At 39.9% G+C, this 14,780-nt stretch overlaps 1 protein-coding gene across 1 annotated transcript in view; it reads left to right on the top strand.

Moving 5' to 3' along the window:
- EXT1 (exostosin glycosyltransferase 1) overlaps window positions 1-14,780 on the top strand; it is a 349,537-nt gene that overhangs the window by 234,016 nt on the left and 100,741 nt on the right. The gene's annotated exons all lie outside the window — the stretch shown is intronic.

The following is a 14,780-nucleotide window of genomic DNA, read 5'->3' as shown; positions in this document are numbered from 1 at the left end:
GTCTTCATTTAATTTATGGAGGCGATAAAACCTCAGGCAATGACAGAGCCAAGATTAGAACCAAGCCCTTCTCAACTCTTGTCTTCACAAAGCCAAAACAGGAAGACCCTTCAGTCAGAAGAGCAACCAAACCAGTTAAATGTCATGTAATCATGAGACCCACTGGTACTTAGGTGTGTGCAGAGTCATATTTGTAATTATCACTTTCCAAGAGAACCTCATGCCTCTTGTATGGCTTCTTGAAGTGTGAAGTATTCTAGTATATAAATGAGAATTCTGAAGAGTGGCAGAATGTTCATCAAAGAGCCATTTGTAACTGGTTTGAAGATCCTTGGTAAAGGCATAATCCACCCGCTGATTAAATGAAATTTTAGTTGGTTACTTGTTATCCTTATGCAGATATACCTACCTTTCCAGTCTTATTCATAGTGCCCCTCTTCCTATACTTGTCATTCCAGTCGTACTGACCAACTAGCTTTTCCCTATACTTTGTGAAAGTGGTCCTTCATGTTGGCAGTGCCCTGCCTTCTCATCTCCACCTCTTACACTACCTACTTTGTTTCCAAGAATGATTCAGGTGCCACCTGATACCCCAAGGTTTTTTTCTGGTTCCTTTCCTTTACCCCCCAGTTATTAGTACTTTCTTCATCTAGAAATTACTTTGTGTCTACTTTGAATTTATTTACTTAAGTACTTAATTTATTTCCAATTCTTCCTTTAGTAAGCACACCTTTGCACAGTTCTACTTCAATCCAATTCACACACAAGTCAAGACATCACCCCTGTGGTGTCATTGATCCTCTTTGAGAACGAAGGACAAACAACAACTTGAAAATAGGGAATGCTTTGTTTTTATCTTTGTATCCCTAACATCTAACATATATTCCTTGTATGTGGCAGGATTTTGTAACTCTTTGTTGAATGAATGGAATATTTAGCCTGGTATTCTTTCCATTACAAAGGCATTTTCACTCACACATAATAGTAACATTGTGTACTGAAACATGGCATTGGGAGAAAGGGCATTGAACTGAGAGTCGGAACATTGTGGTTGTAATGTTGACTCTGCTGCCATTTTACTGTGTGACCTTGGACCTCTTAACCTCTCTGGGCCTAAGTGGCCTCATCTGTAAAAATGAAGTGATTGAATTATATTCTTAAGGTACCTTGTAGCTCAGATGGTCTATGTTTTAGAACAATGGGTTGGGTACTAAATTTAGAGGTACAGTACTAAAGTTTGTACCTTGCTTTCAATGCTTTCTACATATGTGCTCTTGTGCAAATTACTTTATGTCTCTGGGCCTCATTTTCATCATCTCTAAAATGAGGGAGTTAGACTTGATCAGAACTTCTTAACAAGGGATCTGTTAATTTTTCTTGTTAATATTTTTAATACTTAACATGTTTATATTACGATTTTGATGCTTTGATAAATGTGGTTCAGTACATTTGGATTCCTTTGTAATTTTGTATTTTATTTTATGCATTTAAAAACATTGTTCTGAGGAGGGATCCAGAGGCTTCACCAGATTGCCAAATGGTTCCGTGGTACAAAAGGTTAAGAACCCATCTTGGAGGTTCCATCTAATGCTAAGTATCCTGTGATGGATATTTAGATACATCATCACCAAGTAGATGATGTGGGGAGTTGTGGAGGAAACATTGGACGAGCAAATGGAGAGAAATTGAACATAAAAACTGATCATTCACCTTCATGGATGAAACCTTCTGCCTTAGCATAGGTCAGGTGAAAATGAGCCCATTGCCCTCGGGAGAGCTGATTTAAAATGTAGAGACTCCCATTTGTTTTAATGCTCTAAAAGTAATCTGTCATCACAATTTAAGAACTGGAGCATTGTGCCTTGCAGGCAGCTGTGTTCAAGTTTATGTTTGTTGAATTGAAGAAAGCTTGGAAGAAGAAATTTGCTTCATCTGTGGTCCTGAATACCAAAGCACCATTTAATCACAGTATTTTTCTCTTGGTTTCCAATTTATTGAACTTTTAGCAGGGGAAAGTGGCATGGAGAAGGGAGAGAAAAGGGGAAGTGGGGGAACAAAATGTCTGTTGAAATGAAGCCCTTGTAGAAACTAGTTTTTAATCTGGATGATTGTTTACTAATGCATGCATTTGAGAGTTTGGCAGAAGAGAGAAAATTGCAGGATTAATGCCCGGTGCCCTAATTCCCTGATACTTTTTAAAAAGGCCAGCTTGCCAGCTGGCTATTACTCCTCCTCACCCCAACCCCCATCTAATTTGTATTTTTAGCAGATTTTTTAGTGCTTTTCAGGACCTTCAACTCTAGGGTGGAATAGACCCAGCAAAAGTTAGGCAAATGTGTAGCAGACACATGTCTGTAAATGAGTATATAAAGTTTAACAATATTCAAAATTCCAAAGGGGAAAAAACCTCCAAATATTAGGTGGTGGCTTTGTGTAATATCAAAGGAACCTTCTCTTTACAAAAGGATTTAAAGGCATCCTTTACACATAGCTGCTTCCCCTCTATTTAAAGTAATATTTAATTTATAAGAATGTCATTTGCATATCTTTCAGGATTAAATCCATTCTGGAAAGCAGTGGATAGAAGAATATATACATAGATGTGTTTGTGTACATATACATATATATGTTATATATGTTTGCTAGATGTGTGTAGCCTTGCAGATCTGAGTGTGCATATAGGTCTGTGTTACTTGGGTGGAATTGAGGCTGTAGTAGTTAGGAAGGAGAAAGAGTGTGAGCTTCTAAAGCAAATGAGAATATGATTAGTGTTTCCACCCTGAAACCTTTGAAGTAGATCAGCAGGAAAAGAAGAAAAACATCTAGGCCAGAGAGAACAGACCACTTCTTGTTGCCTAGGATATTTGGTGAGACTTTGATATATCAGTCCTTATTAGCAATGGGCAAATATTCTCATTATTTTCAACAATTTGCATGATTATAATAAGGTAATTCACTACAGGCAAACTTCCTGTACCATTAGACCCAGGGAGGGTGTAATGATTTGTCAAGTTGTGAGAAGAGTGCTTTTCTATGTGGTTTTTCATACTTAACACTACTTAAAAGTACTGGCTCTAAATTCAAGAGGTTACAATTCGAAGGTTACTTATTAGGTGCCAAGCTGAAAACCAAACTCTGCTTTCTCCTCAGTTACATGGAGGCGTGAGGGTGGTGGTCAAGGAATGTGGACTGATAGAATGTGTCCTGTGATCTTACTTCAAAGATTCCATCTGTAAACTCCCTGTCTTCCACTCAGAGATGAAGGCCTCTGATAGAAATCACCACGAGTTTCTGTGGGATTCCCAGGGCTTTCTCTCAGTCTACTTGGTATCCCTCACATTGCTGTTATTGGGACTGAGCCTAGGAAAACCATGATATTATCTCCCTACTAGATGTAACTTCACACCCATCTTAGGTTTATGACCTCTTTGAACCTGCCTTCTAGGATTACTGTGGCCTAGTGGATTAGTTCATCAGTTGAGGGGAGGGTTTTTCTAGTTTAATGCAAGGCTTTTGAGATGGTGCTTTATTTTATTTTATTTTTTTACCAGTGAATAATTTATCAGAGATCTATCTAGACCTTTACATCTAGTTCTGTTCTCAGTCATTCCCCTGCTTATATGGAGCACCTTAATCCATCCATCTCTCCATCCATCTACTTCTCTTTTCCTCTTCTTCCCTCTTCTGCACAGTTCTCAGCCCCCTCTCCCCAGTTCAATGGGGCTCCGAAATTAAGCAGGGCATTGTACTGTAGATGGGCAATGAATGCCAGAGTGTGTTCCTTACAGCACATTTAATTTACAGGAGCCTGAAGCAGCCCAGGGCTCACTAATCAGAAGTGACACTGGCAGGAGCTATGAGGGCTGCCCAACACGCTCGACTTTCTCTGCAATGAAAAGGCCTCCAGTGGTGGGTGAATGGGAGGAAATGATTAGAAGGTAGCAAAGTCCCCAGGGAAGGGTGGGATTTATTTGGAGTGACTGCTTCTAAGTGACTTTTGATTGATTCTCGACAGGGACAGATTTCTCTGGAATTAAAACATTAAAAAACAAAAAGGGCCCAGCATAGAAAGAGCCACCAATGTCATGAATATTGGAAGGAATCTGGCTTCCTTTCTTGGTTTTCTCTTAGAATGACCGATGCTGTCATTTTTGACAACAGTATGAAACAGAAGGATTCCAGGACACTGCTGGCCTCTAGAAATAATAAAAGCTTCCATTTACCATATCACCATAGGATTTAAAATGTGCTTTGCCGATAGGATCTCATTTGGTCCTCACAACAACCCTGTGGAGGTAGCTGCTACATGTTTTATCCCTTTCCATCTTATAGATGAGGAAAGTGAAGCCCTGATAGACTTATTTGTCCAAGGTCCTACTGTTATTGGACAAGGAGCCAGCACTAAAACCCAGGTCTTCTGACTCCAGATCCAATGTTTTCCTCTCCTTAATGGACAGTGTTGATAATGTCCCAGTGAGGAAATTATACCAAGGCAGTAAAGCTTGCCATTTGGTGCCTGGTTCCATGAAGTGGGACCCAGAGTGGACTGATGGATGATGAAAGGGGAAGAAGGTAGCAAAGAAGCAAGGAGTTATTTCCCAAGCAGGGCCTGTTCCAGGTTAGTGTGGCAGCAGAAGCTACCAGGGATTACCAGTGGACTCAGGTGTCAGTGTTTGCAGGGAATTAGTTCAACAGCCTGCTGGAGTGCAAATGTACTGACTTTTATGGGGCTCTATCCGAGGTCAGCCTGGGTGTTTCCTGCCTCACTGCCCAAATTCCATTCTCACCCAGGAAACCTCAAAGGATTCCAAAGGCCTGTCTCTTCCTGGATGCTGTCCTCCCTGTAAGCTTACCATATGGTCTTGGCATGGAGTGGGTTTATGTCACCCTGTGGTTTTGGAAACTGAGACTTTGGCTATTCAGGAAGAGTTTTGCTTCCCTCCAGATGCTTCAGTGTTGTGCCTTTTATCTCAAAAAATGCTTGCATTTGGGGGCAATTTATTTGGGAAATGATGCTGTTTAAGAAACAAAGAATCATTGCTTATAACATCTCGCTAATTAGGTGAAGCAATTTGTTTTAGATATGAGGTATGGATTTTTTTCCCCCTGAACACAAAGCTCACAATAAGTTATTAAATGTTGTATGATGATGGGTTCATAGATTTGCAGGGACTTTGGAAATCATATAGCCCAAACCCCATATTTTGCAAGTGGGGAAATTGAGTCTCAGAGAATTTAAGTGATTTGGGCAAGGTAATATAGCTAATGAGGGCAGAGCAAAGATTTGAATCGTATCTCCTCTGTTCTGTATTATCTGCATTTGATTTTATGTAGCATTCCAAACAATGTGTGAATAGCTAACTTAGTTTCCAAGTATTGTTTAAAGGAGAGGTAAACAGTTCAGAGACAGTAGCAGCCCTGTGTGGAAAGAATATTTATACCAGCTCTGAATCGTGGGGGTTTATGATATGTTGTTCCTATTTACCTTCTTTCTTATGTTTCATTTTTGTCAAATATTCTGGCCTCATACAAATAAACCTTAGAAAATGACTTAACTTTAAACTGTTCATGCCCCTCGACCTAGTAAGCTCACTATTGGATTACCCCAGGGAGGTAATACACATGTACACATTCACACACATGTACATACACGCACACATACACACATATCTAAACACATGCATAATGCACACATGTGTCTATGCACATATGTATATGTATGTGTATTGCATATATAGAGGCCCCTCCAGAAATATAGCAGAATTTTATAATAAACAGCAGCAAAGAGGAGACATAGGAATTGTCCATTGGTAGTGGAATGGCTGAGTAAATTGTGGTATCTGAATATACATGTGAGGAATTCAGAGGAAATGGGAAGATTTAGATAAAAGAATATAAAAGAAAAAAGAACCATGAAAACAGTATATGCAAGGACTGCAACAATGTAAATGAAAGTGCTAAAAGACTGCTGAACCCCAGATTCATTGCATTGACCAAACCTGGTCCTGTGCAGAACACATGGTGTACTTTCTGCTTTGGAGTTGAGAGATGTGGAGGGGGCCTCTGGGTCTGGAATGCTGTATACTCTGTCAGGCAAGACCCCTTTTACTTAACTGTTATTCTTTGTTTCAAGGCAAATTTCAGTGGGGGAGGGGGAGGGATGACTATTGTGTGAAAAAGAAAGACATCAATAAGTCTTTAAAATTACTACGGTAGTTTTTGAAGATTAGCATACTGGAGACTTATTTTAGTTTTCATGGAAATTTCTCATTGAGGACTAAGATGGTTTTTGAGCAGTTTCTCTGAAAAAAAATCTGAAAGTCTTAGGGGACACTGAGCTAGGAATGTGATATGACAACTAGAAAATAAACATGCCAGCTTTGTTCTTCATAGAGAACCTTGTCATCCAAGTTTGGCCTGGTCAGATTACATCTAGTGAACATAATGATGTTCAGTTGTGGGTGCCACAATTTAGGAAGGACATTGATCAACTATAGAGTGTCCCTGGTAGGGTCACCAATTTAGTAAAGGGACTTAAGTCCCTGTGATGATATTGGTGGAAAGAACTGGGGATATTTAGCATAGAGAAGAGATGATTCAAACAAGAGCCAATAGTTGCCTTCAAGTATTTGATATATCCCCTACATAGAAGAGGGAGGAAACTTACTCTGGTCCCAGAAGGCAGAAGCAGGAACAGTGGTGTCAGTTGCAAAGAGGCAGATTTATACATCCTAGTGACTTGAATTGTCTAAAAGTGAAATGACCTGCTTCAGATTTCCTCCTATTTGGAGGTATTCAGGCAGAGTCTGGATGACCGCTTGTCAGGTATGTTATAGTGATGATTTCTTTTGGGGGATGGGTTGGGCTAGCTGTCTGCTGAGGTCTTTTCTAACTCTCAAACTGTGATTCTGCAAAAAGTTAATCCCAGAGAGCCAGCAGCCTGGGAACCTGAAGCCCTAGCCAGACAATTTCCCATTGTCTGGAGGTGTCTGGGAGGTGTAATCTCCCATTCTTTAACCCTTCTTTAAAGGAAAAAAAAATCAAAATAATTTTTTTCCAATGAACAAAAATCTATTTTTTTCTCTCCTTCTACCTTCCTTACAGGGTAAAAAGAAAACCCTCGTAACAAATAGACATAGGTAAGAAAAACAAATTCCTTCACTGGCCGTGTCCAAAAAATGTTTGTCTCATTCTGCAGCCAGAGTCTATCACTCTGTTGGGAAATGAAGGAGCCCTTTCTAAGAAGGACTTGCTTGCTGTGGCTTCTTTTTCATTCCTGCCTAGGAATATTCCTTCATCCTTGGGCTCCTGGGAGATGAATCAGTTAAAACACCAATATATTTGTTGTGATTTTGAATGGACTGATGCTGTGGGACTTCTCATGTGTGGGTTTAGATGAGAAGAGCTTTTAAATAATGTTGAATCAAGAGAGATGATTGTGATCGCCCCACTCTGTCTTCTTGACTTGGAGCATTTTCTCCTCAAGGGCATTTAAAACAAAGGAGTATAGCTTTCAGATTTGTAAACTGCCACCTTATTATCCTATTAGTCAATTACAGCTGTTGAGGAACAGGAGTTAGTGACAGTGTGGCAGATTACAGCAATTTATTTGCTGTTCTCTTGGTCTTGTTCGGCATATCATCAGGCTGTTTAAATTTAATGATAGGGCTTTTGCATGCGTTTTAGTGCAGTTAAAGTTGTAATCAAAATGTTTAGGAAAACCCCTACTGACCCGAATAAATACTCCCTTCTTTAGTGTTGCTTTTAATGCCTCCTTGTAATCTTTATTAGCAAAGCTGACTCACTAATTAGTCAAAGCCACCTATTTTAGACATGAGGTGGGGTGGGGGGTTGCCTGCATAGGAAGCATAGTGTTTTGGTTAGACTTTATCTGGTGGTGTTACCAGATGAGATTTAGTCTCTAAGGCTGTCAGTTATCAAGGAGGCATGTATTACCAGAGGAAGTTTGCTCACCAGGAAGTTCCTGACACCTATGAAATTACAGGACCCTCTCTGTCATTGTCCCTATCCTAAGTGAATGGAGTAGATATGGCAGGTGAAGGGGGCAGGCAGGGAGAAAGCACACATTTTTCTTCTGATTCCAGATAAATGCAAAAATGTGGATCTTTTAAATATCTACATCTATATATAAAATATATATATGAGTGTATACACATATGTGTGTATATGTATGTTTGTGTGTATATTATATTATATATATATACACACATGCACACATATATGTAGCTGCCTTCAGACAAGATCTATATGAAGGCAAGGTGGGATAGTGGGTAGAGCACTAGACTTGGAGTCAGGAAAAACTGGTTCAAATACTGCTTTAACCACCTAATCAGAGCCTGAATTTATTCATCTTTATTGGGGGATGAGGAAATTCCTTCTGCCCCACATCTGACACCTGCTGGATATGGTACCCTGGACAATTCTCAGTGCTCTAGACAATCTTTTAAGACTATACAAGTTGCAGAGAAAGTGCTAACCTACGTTGGCGGAAGAGGGCTCCTCACTTGGGAGTTCCCTATAACAATGAAATCATCTTTCCAGTCCCCATCTCTATCCCCAAATTGAGGATAATAATAACACCTACTTCATGAGAGTTGTTGTAAAAAGCAAATGTAATAACGTAATATATACCTATAAGGAAGGGTGAGGTGAGAGTTTTTGGTTATATTGCCCAGGGTTTCAAGCCTATAGGATGAACTTCACTAGCTTTCCCTCCATAAACACTTATTGGTCACCTGTTGTATATAAGGCAGCGTTCTGTGTGCCAGCAGGATCTTCCAGCGATGTGAGATATGTGGTTGAAGTGGGTATTTTGTTCAATTTTTTAAAAAATATTATTTTTATTTTTTCCAATTATACATAAAGATAGTTTTCAACTTTCATTCTTTATGACTTTGAGTTCCAAATTCCTTTAGTGTTCCAGATGACAATTGACCCATGCCTGTCTACCGAGCCCACTTCTTGTCCATATGTTGGCCATATGGGACACAGCCAATGTGCTAAAGACATGTGCCGAATCCTTTTGACTTTCAAAGGATGCCGGTAGAGTGCACAGGTGGTACATTGGTTTTTCCTTGCCCTTGCCCATCCTTTTGGATTATACCTTTCTTGATGGCATTTTTAGGTCCCCTCACCTTTGTGTCACTTAATTTGCCAGTCTGCTTGCTACTTCCATGTGGTCTTCATTTTCCTTTAGGTAGATAAAAAGAAGTAGAAATATCTGCCTTTGAGGGGTTGGCAACATAAGAGATATATACACATACATATATATGTATATATATACACACATATACACACACGCACATACACACGCATGCACGCACACACACACATGTATGTATAGGCAATTGGGGTTGTGACTTGCCTAGGGTCACACAGCTAGTAAGTGTTAAGTGTTTGGTCTGAGGCCGGATTTGAACTCAGGTCCTCCTGACTTCAGGACTGGTGTTCAATCCACCGTGCCACCTAGCTGCCCCCATAAGATGTACTTTTAAAACAGTATGTTAGTATATGATAAAAGATTAATCAGATAATTAGTGCTACTGGAATTCAGCAGAGGGAAGGCATCATTGTGGATTGGGCCAATCGGGAAAGATTTAAAGGAGGAATTGGGACATATACTGGTCTTAAAGAAAAGATAAGGCATGGATAAGCAGAGAAGAGCCCATCCCAGTTAGCTAGACTCATAGTAACAGAATGATGATAATAATAATTATTATGATTAACATTATTGTTATTGTTATTAATGATAGCAGCTAGGATTTACATAGTTATTTGAAGTTTGCATAGTGCTTTACATTCATTATCTCATTTGATCCTCACAACAACCCAGGGTGGTAGGTGCTATTATTATTTTACAGTCGAGGAAACTGAGGCTGAGAAGTTAAATGACTTGCTAGGAGTAACATAGCTAGTAAGTGTCTGAGGCAGTATTTGAAATCAGGTCTTCCAGACTCTGAACTCTATCTACTGTGCCACATAGCTGCCCAACTTGGCAGTGGAGTCAAGAAACTTTATAAACTTTAAAGAGAGAGATTCCATATTGTACATGTGGCTGAAAAAGACCCAGCAATAGATTTCTTATTTTTCAGTGGCCTGATGAATAAGTAGCCTTCCTTGGAATATAGGATTGCTGATGATATTTTAGTCATACTGAATGTTGTGTAGGCCTTTGGGATTCTACAGTATGAAAAGTACCAGATTACTTTATCCAGTCTATTTCCCAGGCTGCTAAACATCCAGTAGTGAAGGTCTGAAAAATCATACTTGTCTCTGTCTCTAAGGTTCATGAATCTCTATGGGTATAATTGTATTATTTAATCTATTATTATATCATCTATTATTTTTGTTACCATCATAATCTCTAGGCCGTTCATTGTGACATAACCTGTTCACTCCCACAAAAATGTCCTTGTATATTTTCAGCAAGCTCTTAGCTGGGTTTTAGGTGTGATGGTTAGTTGAGGATTTTTTAAAAAGTTGTTGATGGAATCTCAGAAGTAAAATGTAAGCGTTATGTTCATCTGCTATAATTTCCTTCATGGTAGTGCTTATAGTCATTGGACTTATCAAAAAGAAAAAGGGAAATGTACATATTTATTATATATATTTTAGTTTCCTTCAAAGTAACAGAGACTTCTTCAGTCATCTTCAACTGTTTTTGAGCACCTTGGATGTACTTTGTATGATTCTAAGGAATTTGGGGTCTGGATCAATTCCTTGACTGGGGTAGGAGACTCCTAGTGTGGAAACTCCCTTTCTTGATATAATCTTGCAATATATAGTTTTAGACAATTTCCGGGGGGGGGGGTCACTTCGTAATTAAGTGGCTGGCCTATAAACATGTGTCAGAGGCAAGGCTTGAACTCAAATCTTTGCGACTTAGAGGCCACCCATATATCATCTGCACCATGCTGCTAAGGAGTTATGAGTGCATTAACTTCCAGAGTCCTTATTAGTATGTTGGAAAGCTGAGATGAGTGGCAAATGGCCAACACAGTGCTTTAAGGTTTGCAAAAAGCTTGATTGCAACATCTCATTTGAACCTCATAGCCATCCTTGGAGTTTAATACCAGACTAGAGATACTATCGCCCTTGTACAAGCGAGGGAAATGGATGCTGAGATTTAGGTGACTTGCCTGTGATCACACAATAAATAGATGTGGGAGAAGGGATTTGAGCTTAGGTCTCTCAAATTCCAAGTCTAGCCCTTTCAGATATAGCCTGACATTATGAATTAAAAAGTGGTAGGGAATAGAGTGAATCAAGATAGGCTCTTGGCAAATTTAGTAGCTCTGTTTACACACTGGAAAGGCTGTTATTTTCATGAGGTGGGAGACAGTTGTTCAGCAAGGGCTACGTTATTAACAGTATCCAAGTTGGCTTAAGGTAACTATCTAATGAAAAGCATTTGTTAATGGTAAAAACAAAACAAAACCAAACCTCTCTTTTCTTCTCATTGAAGTCTGCCTAATTTAGCAGCATCAGTAGTAATATTTATGGTGCCTAGATTAAATCCCCTTCATTCCTCTTAAGTTTTACCACATAACATATACCAAACTGGAGCTGAAAATGATTGTCTCCATTTTGGAGCTAGAGGAAAGGATAGACAGCCAGGCCAGCTGATCCAGATTGAGTACAGTACAGAGTGGGGATGGGAGATGGGGAGGCCGTAATTGGTAGGCTGTCTTGCACAAAGTTGGCTACTCCAAATGTAGCTATTTGGTCACCCTCCAAGCCAACACTTGCAACAAGCAGCACTCTGCTTTTACACTTTCGGGAAACAGTGTAACTTTTGTCTGGAGTATGATGCGGTTGGCATAGGACCCAGTCAGTTGGTGATCTCATGGGTACATTTATCATCTCCATGCTTTTGCCCAGGTTGTCCCCCATTCCAGGAATCGGCTGCCTCCTCACTTCTGCCTCTCAGAATCCCTAATTTCTTTCCAAGCTCAACTCAAACATCACCTTCTACGTGAGGACTTTCCTAAGCCCCTCCCTAGATAATAGTGTCTCCCTGCATCTCACAAAAACCTACCTTATTTATTTTGTATCTTGCATATGGTGAAATGTATGAATGTTGTCTCGCCCAACAAATGTTTCCTTCCTTCCTTCCTTCCTTCCTTCCTTCCTTCCTTCCTTCCTTCCTTCCTTCCTTCCTTCCTTCCTTCCTTCCTTCCTTCCTTCCTTCCTTCCTTCCTTCCTTCCTTCCTTCCTTCTCTCCCTCCTTCCTTTTTCTTTCTTCATGTTTGCGAGGACAACATCTGGCATGTAGTAAACATTTAACGTGTTCTCTAGGCAGTTAAGTCCCCATTCTATACAAGCAACCTTAATTTCTCTTTTGAAAGCCAGTCAGGAATTAGTGCTTCCCTTTGTCTTCAGTTAATTTGTCTTTAGTTTATACTTATTTGTACTTATTCTTCTTCAGTAGAATGTAAGCAGGGGCTGTATCCTTTTTTTTTTAATCCTTCTGGCCTCAGCACCCAAAAACAGTGCCTGGTAGATAGTAGGCACTTAAAAGCTTTTTTGAATTGCATGGCATGACTGCTTTGTGTTAAGTATTTCTATTAGGCTTTAGGTTAGGATTAGAAAATACGTTATGGAACAGAGCTCATAACAGCATAAGGCTGATCTATTCTCTACCATATCCAAGAGGACTGGGAGACAGAAATCCCCTTCATTATAAGGAAATTCAACCTATATGCCAATCACATAGCAAGGCCCCCCAAAGGGCAGTGATTTGACTAGACTCCTGTGTGGGGATGCACAGATCCTGTTTGCAGGGCTTGATCTAGTTGAGAGACAACAATCTCCCCTCCTGACAAACAATCTCCCCTCCTGACAAAGACTGGAGGACGACAGAGAAGCAGGAAAGAACAGGGGTGAGTACAGAGATTAGAGGGAGATGACTTTTTTCATAGTATAGTCACTAAGAAAACTAAGAACAACTGAACACATTGCAATTCCTCAGAAAGAATGAATGATTTCAGAAAGTACAAAGGGAGGAGAAGGAAGAGGAGGAGAAGGCAGACCTTGACAGCATGCATTGGTTAGTGAAGGTGTGCTGTCAGGAGGCACAGCATTGTCTCTTAAGAGAAATCTGTATTTTTTTTTTACCTTCTGTCAGCTATGACTCGTTACCTGTGGCAGCTCAGTGACATTCATGCTCATAACTGTGCCTCAAAACTGATGTGGAGTGTGCTGAGATCTTCCCCTCTCTTCCTCCTTGCCCTCCTCTCCATTTCTTTGTTATCCTCCCATTACTAGAATATTTTTTCTCTTCTCACCTTCACTTCTTGCATCTTTAGGGTGCTTTAAAGCAGAGGTTCTTAACCCAAGATCCATGAACCAGGGGGACCAAGAATTTGGATTGGGGGGGAGAAATGACGTCTATGTTTCAATAGGATTGGTTTCTGTTATCATTCTGTTTATTTTATTTGATGCATTTAATAGTTATTATGAGAGAAGATCCATAGGCTTCACCAGACTGCCAGAGTGGTCCACGGCACAACCAAAGGTTAAGAACCCCTGTGCTCTGACATTCAGTTCAGATGCCAAGCCCTGCGTGGGATCTTTTCTGGTACCCAGCCCCCGTTTTCAATGCTTATCTCTCTCTTACTCTCCTCAGATGACTTTGTATTTAGTTATGCTTATATATGTGGAGAGCTAGGTGGCACAGTGGATACAGTGCCTAGCCTGGAGTCAGGAAGATTCATCTCACTCAGGTCAAATCTGGCCTCAGACACTTAATAGCTTTGTGACCCTGGGGAAGTCACTTAACCCTGTTTGCCTCAGTTTCCTCATTTGTAAAATGAGCTGGAGAAGGAAATGGCAAACCACTGTAGTATCTTTGCCAAGAAAACCCTAAATGGGGCCACAAAGAGTTGGATGTGGCTGAACAACATACCTGTATATGTTGTATCCCAGTTAGAATGTCAGCTCCATGAAAATACAAAATAAACAGATAAATAAATGCTTATTGACTGATTCATTACTTACTTCACGAGGGTAGGGCCTGCTTCATTTTTTGCCTTTTTGACCTCAAAGCCTAGCACAGGGTCTTGTACAATTTAAATTCTTAATAAGAGCAAATGGAATTAGATCATTCAACTTCAGTGCCCCTTTTAACCCTCCTCCTTTTTTCTTTCTCACAATAGGGCAAATATTCATGAGAAGGAAAAAAGCTCTTTATGCACTAAGAAAAATCATTTTACGTGTGAATAATATTTACCATTAAATTTATAAATCTCTGGTGAGCTTCCACCTTAAGTCTTGATATAAAAAATCCAAGGGACATAGTGGATGGAGTGCTGCTCTTGGAGTCAGGAAGACCTAAATTTAAATCCTGCCCAGTCATGTGACCGTGGGCAAGTCACTTAATTTCTTCCTGCCTCAGTTTCCTCATATGTAAAATGGGCATAATAATAGCACCTACCTCTCAGGATTGTTGTGAGAATTAGATGAGATAATATTTGTAAAGTACTTAGCATATAGTAGGCACTTAATTAATGCTTATTTCCTTCTTTCCTCCACAGACACATATGCACATACAGTGTTTAATAGGGTCATATTATTAATGCCTGTGTCTGTTGACTTTTTTTTTAACTTGTATCATAGGAGATGTTGTTCCAAGTAGTTTGAAGGGAGGAGAGACTTAAGAAACGCCAGCCATAGTCATCTCAGCTAGGAATTCTTGAAGGCTGTCTTAGTGTGTACCTCATCTCCATTTGGCAGTGGTAATATTTTGTAGTAGTTGTGGA

Source organism: Phascolarctos cinereus, unplaced genomic scaffold (assembly GCF_003287225.1).
Source record: "Phascolarctos cinereus isolate Bilbo 61053 unplaced genomic scaffold, phaCin_HiC Scaffold_4;HRSCAF=312, whole genome shotgun sequence".
Taxonomy (NCBI): Eukaryota; Metazoa; Chordata; class Mammalia; order Diprotodontia; family Phascolarctidae; genus Phascolarctos; species Phascolarctos cinereus.
Note: the sequence above shows the minus strand (reverse complement) of the source record. Positions and strands in the feature narration are given on the sequence as shown.